The sequence below is a fragment of the Labrus bergylta genome, chromosome 19 (assembly GCF_963930695.1).
Source record: "Labrus bergylta chromosome 19, fLabBer1.1, whole genome shotgun sequence".
Lineage (NCBI taxonomy): Eukaryota > Metazoa > Chordata > Actinopteri > Labriformes > Labridae > Labrus > Labrus bergylta.
The window spans coordinates 7,233,925-7,245,371 of NC_089213.1; the positions used below are offsets into that span (position 1 = coordinate 7,233,925).

An 11,447-nucleotide genomic window follows, 5' to 3' on the forward strand; every position below is an offset into this window, starting at 1 on the left:
ATATTTGCGAGCATGGAGTTCCAAAAGTTGAACTGTTTCAACTCAGAGTCCTGTGAGCACCTCAAAAAAAAAAAATAGCTGAAGCTGAGGGTGTATTAGCGCTCATGACGCTGAGAATGGGCGCTACCAGTGCAGAAATCTGCGTTAGTGGACACAGGCCTGAACCGCTGCCTTTCACATCAAAAGAGGTCTGTTCAAGGTCCTCATTAAGATTACTTCTGGCCGCATTCCTTCAGAGGTTTTCCAGGCAACTAGGTGGCGACTCTAGTAGACTCAGAGCTCGCTGGAGGGGCTGTACAGTATATCCCATTTAGCCTGGCAACACCTCCAAATCCCCCAGGAGGAGCTGGACAATGTTGCTGGGCAGAGGAGCTGCTGGGTCAGATCTCGAGGGAAGATGGATGTCTGTAAATCTGTCCGTTCCAGTCCATGCAGCGTTAGGACCAAGGGCTCATTTTACGAGATCATACAAAGTAAATAAGTGTTACTCACCTTCAGATTAATTTGCATTTTTTAAGAAAGAAGTTTTGTGAAGCAACAAAGACTTTGACTTTCTGTCCCTCATTGCTTTGGGTGAGAGGCTTTGTATGTTTTATGTGTCCCTGTTACCACCTGCATGCACATTGCACACGCATATGAATGATCATGCAATATGAGTTTTCAGGCATGTAAGTATGGTTGAAGACTAAATGTGAAAAGCTGCAAAAAAACACATTTATCTAAAGCAGTGGTGTCCAAATTTTTTTTTTCTTCGGGCTAAAATTGTCGTGTTAGAATCGCTCGCGGGCCACATTGTACTGAACATTTTTTACTTCAGTATTATCCAGCCCTTGCTAACATAAAAAAGAAAAATAACAAAATATGCCAATCTGAATGAGGCCTCTTCTGATTCTTCGATTGAAGTTGCGGGCCACAAAAAAATCCCCTCAAGGGCCGCAAATGGCCCGCAGGCCGCACTTTGGGTGCCCCTGATCTAAAGGGAGCTCATGTGCAAGAAATGTTTGGATGTGTCTAATGTGCTCTGCCTTTTGGGTGCATTCACACCTGTAATTTGAGCTGTCAAATCACCTATATCGCATGTAAAATTCCAGGTGTAATCTGCGCCTTCAGGGAGGAGAAGCAGAGAGCAGATGACTGCAAAAAAGACCCGAAGAGAGTTCTGTCCTAGGCCACGAGGTTCAACTGTCATCCTGACTCTGACTTCAGCTGCACATTCAGCACACACACACACACACACGCACACACAGAACAGGACAGCGCTCCGGGGGTCAGTGGGTAAAAATAGCTCTGTTTTTGCATCTGTGAACATGTTTTGGGGCCGAATGTTCAGCAGATTATTTTAGTGTGCATTCTTTGAATAACTTCTTAAGAGGATTTTCTGTCCTCATGTTGTTAAACCGAGTGTACACACACCTGTGTTTATGTCAGTCAGGCTGTAATCTGTGTTTTTATCCCTCACAATCATCACACAGTCGGCACAAAATGTTCATCAGATCACATCAACAGGCAGCTTTGACTGCTCGTGTTAGACACAGTCATTATGTCATTATCCAGTTTGTGGTGAGTGGAAAGGTTATTTTTAACATCTAAAGGTGATCCCATCTCTGACACAGATCCCTCTGAGCTAAATCATCATCCCCGCTATCACGCTCGTTCTTTCAGTATGAGCAATGAGCTGCTGAATGTCTTACAGTTATATAACGGTCATATTTATAGCTTTTGATGGGAGTCAAAGCTTCATGAGCGTGTTAGAACAAAAGTCAGGGCGCACCTCTCCTGGTGGGAGGCCAGAGGAATTCAGAGGAGGCGAAGAGAAATGAAGAACAAAAAAGAACAAAAATAACAAATTCTTCCCACAAAAGTAGAAGTGAGACAACATTGGCAATAAGATTATTGCTGAAATGTGTAAAGATTTATGCACGATGTTGAGACGGTGAAACGGGAAACAAAAGTGCGCAAATTGTGCAATCTATAATCTCAGCTTCTGACTTTTTTTGGCTTTTTGTGCCTTTATTGTAGAGATATGAAAGTGGATAGAGTCGGAAATCAGGGAGAGAGAGAGTGGGGAATGACGTGCGGGAAAGGAGCCACAGGTTGGATTTGTACCCGGGCCGCCTGCATGCATGGGGCGCGTGCACTAACCACTGTGCCACCAGCGCTCCAGTTTCTGCAATTTTGAGTCCGTTTTTCCAGACTCGTTAATGGATTGTGGATGATTTATAGTTCAGATAGTTTTAGGTTTAAAGGAGCTGAAAGTTGAAGCATGAATTTGAGAGGATGATATTTATCTGAGAAGATGTTACAGAAGCAGACAGATAAAAGGCTCAGAGTTTAATATCCAGTCCAGATCAGTACACAGGTGATCATAAACAGCAGCAAACAAATCCAAAAACTGCATGGCAAGAGACAAAAAAACAAGAAGGCAGGGAAGGTCAAAAAACACTAGAAGGCTCACAGGAAGGAAAAGGCTGGAATGAGGCAGCACAAGGAACACACTGCAAACTGGAAGCATAAGGGAGGAAACACAGGGACTAAATACACAGACAATCAGGGGCTAACGAGACACAGGAGAGCACAATCAGGGCAGGGCGGGACAAGGTAGGAGATCATGAGGAGCAGGGTAAAGGGTCAGGGACAATAATACTAAATATATGGGTAGAAATGAAACATGACCTGGGGAAGTTTACGAGTTGTTTCCAGATGTCTGTGTAGGGTCTCAGTCACTCGGGTCAGGGTAAATCAGAAGCTCGATCCAACAGGCAACTGAACTGTTTGAAGATTTTGAAGACGTTTCACCTCTCCTCCCAAAGCCTGCCTTCAGAGGACAAGCTGCCTTTGGATGTGTGCTGCATTCATGTGGTGTCATACACATTGGAAAAAACGAGTTTCTGAGTTGAAAAATGCCCATGAACACCTGCTCAAGTTGGAACAACAACTCGGAAACTCGGAAAAGAATTAGGTCCCCGACTTGATGTCAGAATCCTCATCACCTGGGGGGCAAAATATGTTTGTCAAAGTTTACACACCTTTTATTAATCTGAGTATTGCACATCAACTTGTTGCTCAAATGTAACTTGTAACAGTTAGTTTCCACAGATCGTCTTTGTAGCATCAACGCTGTTGATCATCAGCCGACACCAAAGTCAGAAGAACGACTTCCCAACTCGGAAACTTGGACCACCCGAGCAGCGCCTGAATGCAGCATAAAAAGATGTTTCAACTTCAAAACAAAGATGTTTAAGATCTTATGAGATGATTAAACTTAAAGGCTTTCGATGCAACTTTCAGAGCAGATTTTCAAACTAAAACAAATAAATAAACTTCAGTATATTTTCAAACTTGAATATGTTGCTCTGTGCTGTAGATTTAAAATGCATCAAGTAAAAGGAACATTGTGAGGCATTCAAAGAGTTTTTCTTCTACATTTTCAGTGTTCACTGTTCGACGTGAAACATTTCTATCAGTTTAATTTCTGTCTTTGATGTTCTCTGTTCTCCTGTGTTTACTGAATCACTTTGATAAACTTCTCTGCTGCGTCTCGTCTGAACTCGGGGAATTCCTCCTGTGATTCTGATCATTAAAGCCCTTCTGAGTTACATAAGGTTCTAATTAAACAGAGCATCTTGTACACGTGTGTAAATGACAATCCCAGTGGGAGAACATGATCGGGCTGTTAGAGTACAACATGTGGAAATGAAGGAGGTGGTAAATGCTGCATAAACAGTCATTAAGGCTCTGACACACCAAGCAGATCGTAGAGAGCGTAGGTGAGCGATTGTAGATCTGGTTTTTGCAGCGTGTCCAGCTCAGTCGCTGCCTGTCGGCCCCTGTCTGCCTTTTTTCAGCCGATTCGACATGTTGAGTCGGCGTCCGTCGGCGTGGTTGGTGAGAGAAATCACTCTGATTGGCTGTTCAGCTAAATGAATCAGAGCTCAAGAAGAAAAACGGAAGTGACCAAAGCAAAACATTATCAGAGGATATGAGAGGAATCTCTCTGATTGGCTGTTGGGAGGTTTCATTTCACTCCACCTCTCACAGGTTCAGTAAAGCTCCTTGAGCATGTTGCTGTAGTCTCCATGCTTTCACCCATTAGTGCGGTTTCTCCTTATTTGTCTCCTCCGCCTCTTCTTTACTTTTTCCACTAAAAGACCAAGAACTGACAACACCAGCGCCATTTTCACCTTTTTATCAGACATTATTCTCCATTAGTAGGCTAACTATAATACGAGTGGTGAGCGACAGCGGTGTGAAAATGGTCCTCTTGTATCATAACAACGGACTACCGCTGCCTGCTGGCATGGAGAGTTTATTTCCCCTCACGCATGAGAAGAACTTACGTCGTGGTTGGCCGCCGGCTGAAGTCTTTGCGGTGTGTTCAAGTGCAACTTTTTGGCCAAGACAAGAGGCGACGTGAGGCGTACTTAATAAAAACCCATCCAGTGATTGTTGATTGTAAAGCCTCTGTCCCTGTCTGAATTCCCCCTCATGAAAAAGTGCTCATGTCATAAGAACTATCGAGATGTTGCATGGCCGAGAGGGGATCTGCTGCTGTGGAAGTCGTGTTATGACAGAGCTGACAATAACTGGGCCTCTTCTATCGCTCTGTGTACATAACCTGAACCTGCGTTACATAACCGCCTCAGAGTCCTGGGAACGTCACCGCAGAGGCACAGTTCAGCAAAACGAAAAGAACACACTTCAGAAGAAAGAGGTCTCCGGACTTATCAGCGTCCGCAGTGTTTTTCTTATCTGTTTCCTGCGGTAGAGACTTCACATTAACGAGCTGGTTCAACCCAGACTGATGTCAGGACCTCTGCAGATCACAGAAACAGGAAGAAATCTGCTAAATGAACGACTGGATGAATTGGCGACTTTAAATTAAAGCGTGTGGTTTGGTCTCCAACTAGAATCCCATTTTCACATTAATCATTTTGATCACTGTTAACAGACAAAGAATGAATCAGTCCAGATTTAAAAGTTAACATCCACACAACCTGAGACATTTAATAAGGACACAGGATGACCGGAAAAATGTGCTTGCTGTTCAAACCCCCTTAAAGACCCTGTCCACATATCCAGGCTTACCCCGAGGACATTGAATGTTGTTCTAGAACCCTTTAAACTAACGTAAACAGATGCGGTCTCTTTTGAGAGCTAACAACTTGTAGCTTCAGACTGTGTTAAACCCCTTTAAAAAAAAATCATTAAAACAGTGCTACTGTTGATATTAGGCGCCCTTCATCTCAGACCACAGGCTGTTCGGTCGTCGATTCCAATTGGACCGTCGGTGAGCGATCCTTTTTCTTGCCTTTTTTCAGCCGATTGGACATGTTGAATCGGCATCGGTTGATGTCGATGCAGTTGGTGAGAGGAATCTCTCTGATTGGCTGTTGGGAGGTTTCATTTCTCTCCACCTCTCGATGCAGTTTCAGTAAAGCCCCTTGAGCATGCCGCTGTAGTGTCCATGCTTTCACCCATTAGTGCGGTTTCTCCTTATTTGGAGAATATACACTAAGGGCACGGTCACACTGGCTATCCGTACTGTGCCCAAGCACGCTTCAACCCTTTAAGTCCTGTTCGTTTGACCAGTGTGACCGCTCTGTATCAGGCTCAGGCACGGTACACTTCCTTGTCTTTGGCACACTTCGGAGAGGTGTGCTTCGGCGCGGTACACTTCATGCACGAGCACAAGCACGCGGGTACACAACGCTGACAGCCTTCATATGGAGTTTCATGGTTGTATCTGACTAACATGACACAATATAAGCCACAAAGTAGCTGTCATGTTCTCTGTGTTGTTCTCCGATGTGTGCATCTATTTTATTTTTTTACTTATTTATGCCTGTGTCCGCTTAAAATGGCTTAAAATAAGCTGTAAAGTCAGTAAAGTAGCTGTCATGCTCTCTGTGTTTTTCTCTGATGTGCAGACGCGGACTCGACTGCGCGTCTCTTTTTCCATCTCTCTCTCTCTCTCGTCCGCCTGTTTGTAAACTGAGCACGCTTCATAATAACATAAAGCGTGCATGTGTTGTATTACTACGTTATGTACAAGAGGTAATTGTGCTTAAGCAAGCAGGGTTAGTCCTGGCCAGTATGACCGCGTGGGAATGGCACAGTGTCTATAATCATGACTGGATAAGAGTGATATTTGACAAAATATTGTTCACTTGTTATCAGTTAAAGTCAGCATTGGTCCTAACTATACATATGAGTGTGTGGGAGAATTTTCTGCAGAAGTCAGGGTTGTTAGAAAAAAAAACAGGTGAAGAAAAACAAACCTTGATCTTTGAGCTCATGTTGTGTGAGACTGTGGGTCCAGGTTGAATCATTCCATCCTGTAAAAGAAGCCGGTCTGTACTTTACGCTGCCCTCCTGTTGTCCTCTTCACTCTTTCCAAAAGGAAACGACCCCTCCCTCCATCCATTGTTCTCCTCACCCAGAGGTCGTGAACATCAGTGAGGAGCTCCTACAGGAGGGGAAGAAACTCTGACAGCAGGGGAGAGGAGCTTCCTCTGGAGGGACTCACAGAGACTGAAGAGTTTAACATAAATCAGCCTGCTAAAGTTGACTTTGCTGTGAGGAAAATTAAAACTGACTGAGTGGGGTTTAACAGGTTTACTGACGAATGATGAAGATGAATAGAATGAATGTGACTTAAGTAAGTATGTAAGTTATATACTCCAATGGTACAACTTCAACCTCTGATTATAACTATTTTTTAAGTGGTGTTGTATGAGGCTCTTGAATGATGTATTAGCCAGAGGAGACGTCGGTCAGCTCGGCACTTTAATGATAAACTGGTTGGAGTGCCGGTGCTCTGTTGAAAAGTGCTGCCTCGTCAAAAATGCTAACGTAGCGCAAATCAGAGGCTTGAAACGGCGGTCTGACTAGGGGCTACTGACTCCAGGAATTTTGCCAGACAAGACGATTTAGATCACTGTTGTCTCCTCTCTGGCATGGAGTCACCTGAGCAGCTTTTCAAACAGCTTGGAGTGCACCAGAACTAAGTGTGTGTTATTTACACAAGAGAAATAATTTATTGAAATAATGAAGAAATAATGAAGTTATCTTTAAACTCTGTGACCCTCAGTACTCCTGATAAGAAGATCTGCCCTAATCTGAGGTTACGTCTCACCTTTGAATTTAAGCCTTTCAACAAACTGGGTGCTTTGTTCTGAAGGTCACGGGTCAGAGCTGATCACATCAAACAAACACGAGTGTGTGTGTGTGTGTGTGTGTTGTGTGTGTTGTGTGTGTGTGTGTGTGTGTGTGTGTGTGTGTGTGTGTGTGTGTGTGTGTGTGTGTGTGTGTGTGTGTGTGTGTTTGTGTTGTGTGTGTTGTGTGTGTGGGCTCCTCCAGGTGTGTTTTATTTGTCACCTCTTTTAAAGAGGGGCCGGGGGACACATCAATCTGTTTAAACAGGAGCCGACTCGAGGGGGATTTAATCTCCCGGCCCTCTCAGCAGGTCAGTCAGAGGTGTTAATGAAGCATCAAGTAGGGGCCCGCTGTTAGCCCCCCCCCCCGCCACAAACACACAACAACACACATCAACATACAGCCGTTTATCCTCTACCCAGTGTATGAATAATTTCACTCAGTATGTCAGTCATGAGTTCAAAAGTGTGTCAGCTCAGAGTGAAGTAAATAGCACATCTGTCCTGGTTACCGTGCAGCGCCGCTCTGTTGCCGAGCAGACTTCAGCTGCAGGCAGCATCATGAGATGAAGTGTTGTTTTAGGAGGGAAGAGGAACATTAAGCAGCACTTGGAGCTGAGTGTTTCTTCTTCAACCTGTCGTTTTTCTGCTGAAAAATTCAGGCGGAGGATAAACAAAGCTTACGTAAGGATTGGTGGAAACATGGGAGGCGGATCTGTGAGTGGGACAAAGACAGAAACGAGCTCCAGCATCTGTTTGGAGCGTCGGGCCCCCGGTTACGTAACAGTTTTTTACAAAGAGGACGGATGAGTGTAGAAATGACAGCTGGAATTTCATTGGGCTGTTTCTAATTAGTCTCCGCCTCAATGAACAGCGAGGTTTAGCAAAACAAGGGCGAGGGCCGCGGCGAGCAGCCTGCACAGAGAAACAGAATGTGCAGGGTGATTTAAAGCATGTGTGTTTGAATTATTTAATCCAGCATATGAAGACACTTTGCACCCTGGACTGCAGGAGGGTACATCCAACTTCTCCAAGTCTCTTCGCTCTAAAATAAAAAAAGAAATAAAAAAAGAAGTGTTTCACCCTGAGAGAAAATGTTCTGAGGTAAAAAATACAATCTTCTGCCAGAAGTGTCTCTTGTGTTTTATACTGCCTGTTCTTGTTTTCTTCTTCTTTGGTGCCAGGATTACTCATGATAAACATATTTTTACACCAAAGACTTTGTTTTAATTTCAGGTTTATTCATGAACTCCTGCAGGCTGTTAAAAATCACGTCAAAGATGAAAAAGGCTTTCAAGCACCAGTACTCTTACCGTCAATGAACTTAAATATAATAGACTCAAGTATATAAAAGAGAATATCATCATCCTGAGTGCATGAGAAAGGTTGAGTGTAAGGGGATTGAGGAGGGAAGGAAAAGTGAACAGAGGGTACCAAACGGACGGAGGGGGCTCGTGTCAGGCTAGAAATAAAATTATTCTGTTTCCTTCTTTAACCTGTTAGTCATGGCTGTCATGAGCTCAGTTAAATGAGCTGAATAACAACAATGAACACAATTCTGAAGAAAAAAAAAAACCTCTCTCTCTGAGGACGCCAGGGAATAATGTTTTAAATGTCAGGTAAGATTATGCACTGTACCTTTAAGCAGGAATTCAAATCAAGAAGAAAAACTAAGACTGAGGTGAATACTACAATCTTAAAGAGTCAGTCAAATAGCTTTATCCTGAAAAATAAACAAAACAAAAGTAATGTCGATCAACCGTCACTTCTGCACCTGAACATGTCCTCTGACTGGATTTTTATGTTTTGGTTGATTTGCGACGTTCCTCGGCGGGGAGCTGGTGTGTTTCCCCCGGCCAATGACAGCACAATTGAGTTCAGGAGTGGATTAAATTCAGCGATTGGATGCTATCTAACGAATATGACAGACGTGGTATGTAGCGGCAGTAAATGAAAACACTAGGTGCTCCAGTGAGCCCAGGAGGAGGAGGGGCTTGTAGTTTAAATGTTGTGTTTACAAGCTGCAAAAAACAATGCTAATGCCTCTACCTTTAAGGTGGCTGAATTTGGTATGTTATTGTTGACTTATTCATTATTACCATGTAAACCTTCCCCGACAACGGCCCTGGTTAAGTGTTTAAAAATACACACAGAAGATAAATGTGGACGGCAAATCATGTCGTGAGACCTTGACTCTCTGAAAACAAGATTTGCCCTTTACGGTCTTTTCTGCAGCTGATTTCCAGGCAGCTCTTTGTGTCATTATAGCAGGACATCAGAGAGAGTTTGATACTGTTTAATTACTGATAGAATCTCTTTGAAGTGCAGCCTCAGACAGAAAAACGGGACTTCTGTAAATGTGGAGGCTGATAGTGAAACGACGATAACGTGCTGCCTTCTTCTGCACAAAAATAGGTGTTGTGTTGCCCTGCTTTTTGTCTGCAGGCGCTGCCACATCTCCGCCCTCATAAACTCCTGACGAGAAACGTAAATCCAGAACACACACGCCTTCTTGAGAAACCTGGATTAGTCCAGATTTCCGGACTCTCTCTTTCTGAATCAGAACAAACACGTGGGTCATGACACAGCTGGTCAGCAGATATGAAGCTGTAAACTTACTCACAGTGAGTCATGTGAAATCATAAACATACAGCGTAAGAGGGATGACTGTACAGGCCAACGAATGGAGCACAGAAAAGACACGTTTTATAGGAAAATGAGAACATATGAAGTAGAAATGGTTGACTTAATTGTACCTCTAGATTGACGTTTAATCTCAATTTTTTTCAAATATTAAACAAACCTCTACATTTAGCATCATCTTCATGAATATTAGATCCCCTCCTCCCTTCCCTGGAATATGCCCTCCCATTATTTCTACCAGCCCACCTGATCAGGTAGTCTAGAACTGTCCCTGTTTGCATGACGTCAGTGAAAGGAGCTACAAACTTTGCAGAAGTTGGCAGAAGTTGAAAAAAAAAATAGCTGCTTACTCTTCCCATCATCTCTCTGCTCAGTGGTTCAGAGTTTGGGGTGGGGGTGCTGGGTTCAGGGTGGGGTTTTGGTGGCAGACAGCCAGGCTCTTCTCAGGAAACCGAGGCAGGCAGGGAGGGGTCCCTCTTCCCTTATCACCGTATCCTGTCCTCCGCTGTGACGACAGCACTTCTTACACCGTTTACACCCTTCACAGGCACACTGACATCAGATTAACTGTTCATGCAATCAGCCTGAACAACACCCACAACCCCCCCCTGCTGAATACACACACCTAAATGGATGGTGGAGCTTCCAAAGTCCATTTCCCCTCCTTTAGGAGAGCGAGGGATCAAAGACTGGACGACCGACCGGGACTGAAATACACAAACACTTGAGTAAACATGTTAGTGGAGAGGCTGCAAGATCCTGTCGTTTCTAAATTTACACATTTGAACCTAAAGTTGTGTCTGAAGCAGAACAGGGGGAACATTCAGGAGTCCTTTATTGGAGTATTTATAACCCCGTGCTTTAGTTTACGTTCTGCTGAAGCTCTAATGTTAGAGTCTAAACAGAGAACTGTGGGCCCTTGGACAGTAGCTCAAGTCTAAGTCAGCCAGTAAAGTACGGATTTAAACAGCTGTTTGGTGGGAACCAGTCATGTTTATGCTTGCTATATAATCTGCTGTACTGTAATTATTTAAATGCTGCATGGCCCAAAATTTAATTGGGAAAGAATAAATCTCATCTACGCTGACGCTGCTTAGCTTGATACCTACAAAACGGACTTTTCTTTCTTGTTTTTGACCACATGCGTGTTATATATTTTCATTGTTTTGCGAAAAACATCTAGGTTTGTAGAATCAGTTCAAACTGTGCAAATCATAGAGCATTTCATTAGGTAGATCCTTTCTCCTGTGCAGATCGACCCCCCGACTCCTCCTTTTTTGTTCCTCCTGACTCCAAATAAAAACCAAAGATGGCAACTTCCAAAACACCAAAACTGGGTCGCTAATCAAATGGGTGAAGTCACAATCACGTCTTATATATAGCCTACAAGAACAAGAACATGATTCAACAAGTACATTTGAGCAGAATGGGTTATTGGAGGAGTAAGATGAATGTTGCACAATCTGAGATCTCAGGTTTGTTATCGGGGCATATTGCCTTTTCACACATGCACAGAACTCCTAAACATTTCCTGAATCTTTTGGGGGGGTGTGCTGAATGTTTCCACCGGGACTTTATCTGGGATTTGACCTGCCAACCCCTTTGTATTAAAATTCAAAATGGAAAAAAATGAAGATGTTTATACAGGAG

At 43.6% G+C, this 11,447-nt stretch overlaps 1 long non-coding RNA gene across 1 annotated transcript in view; it reads right to left on the minus strand.

Moving 5' to 3' along the window:
- Positions 1 to 2,191: 2,191 nt before the first annotated feature.
- The window catches only part of LOC114920472 (uncharacterized), a 10,165-nt gene continuing 909 nt past the window's right edge, over positions 2,192 to 11,447 (minus strand). Inside the window, exons 1-4 of the long non-coding RNA XR_010664711.1 lie at positions 10,423 to 11,447; positions 10,148 to 10,336; positions 6,279 to 8,199; positions 2,192 to 3,192 (exon numbers count right to left, since the gene is read on the minus strand). The exon at positions 10,423 to 11,447 is cut by the window's right edge and continues 909 nt beyond it. This is a non-coding gene — a long non-coding RNA (uncharacterized lncRNA). The remainder of the gene's footprint in view (positions 3,193 to 6,278; positions 8,200 to 10,147; positions 10,337 to 10,422) is intronic.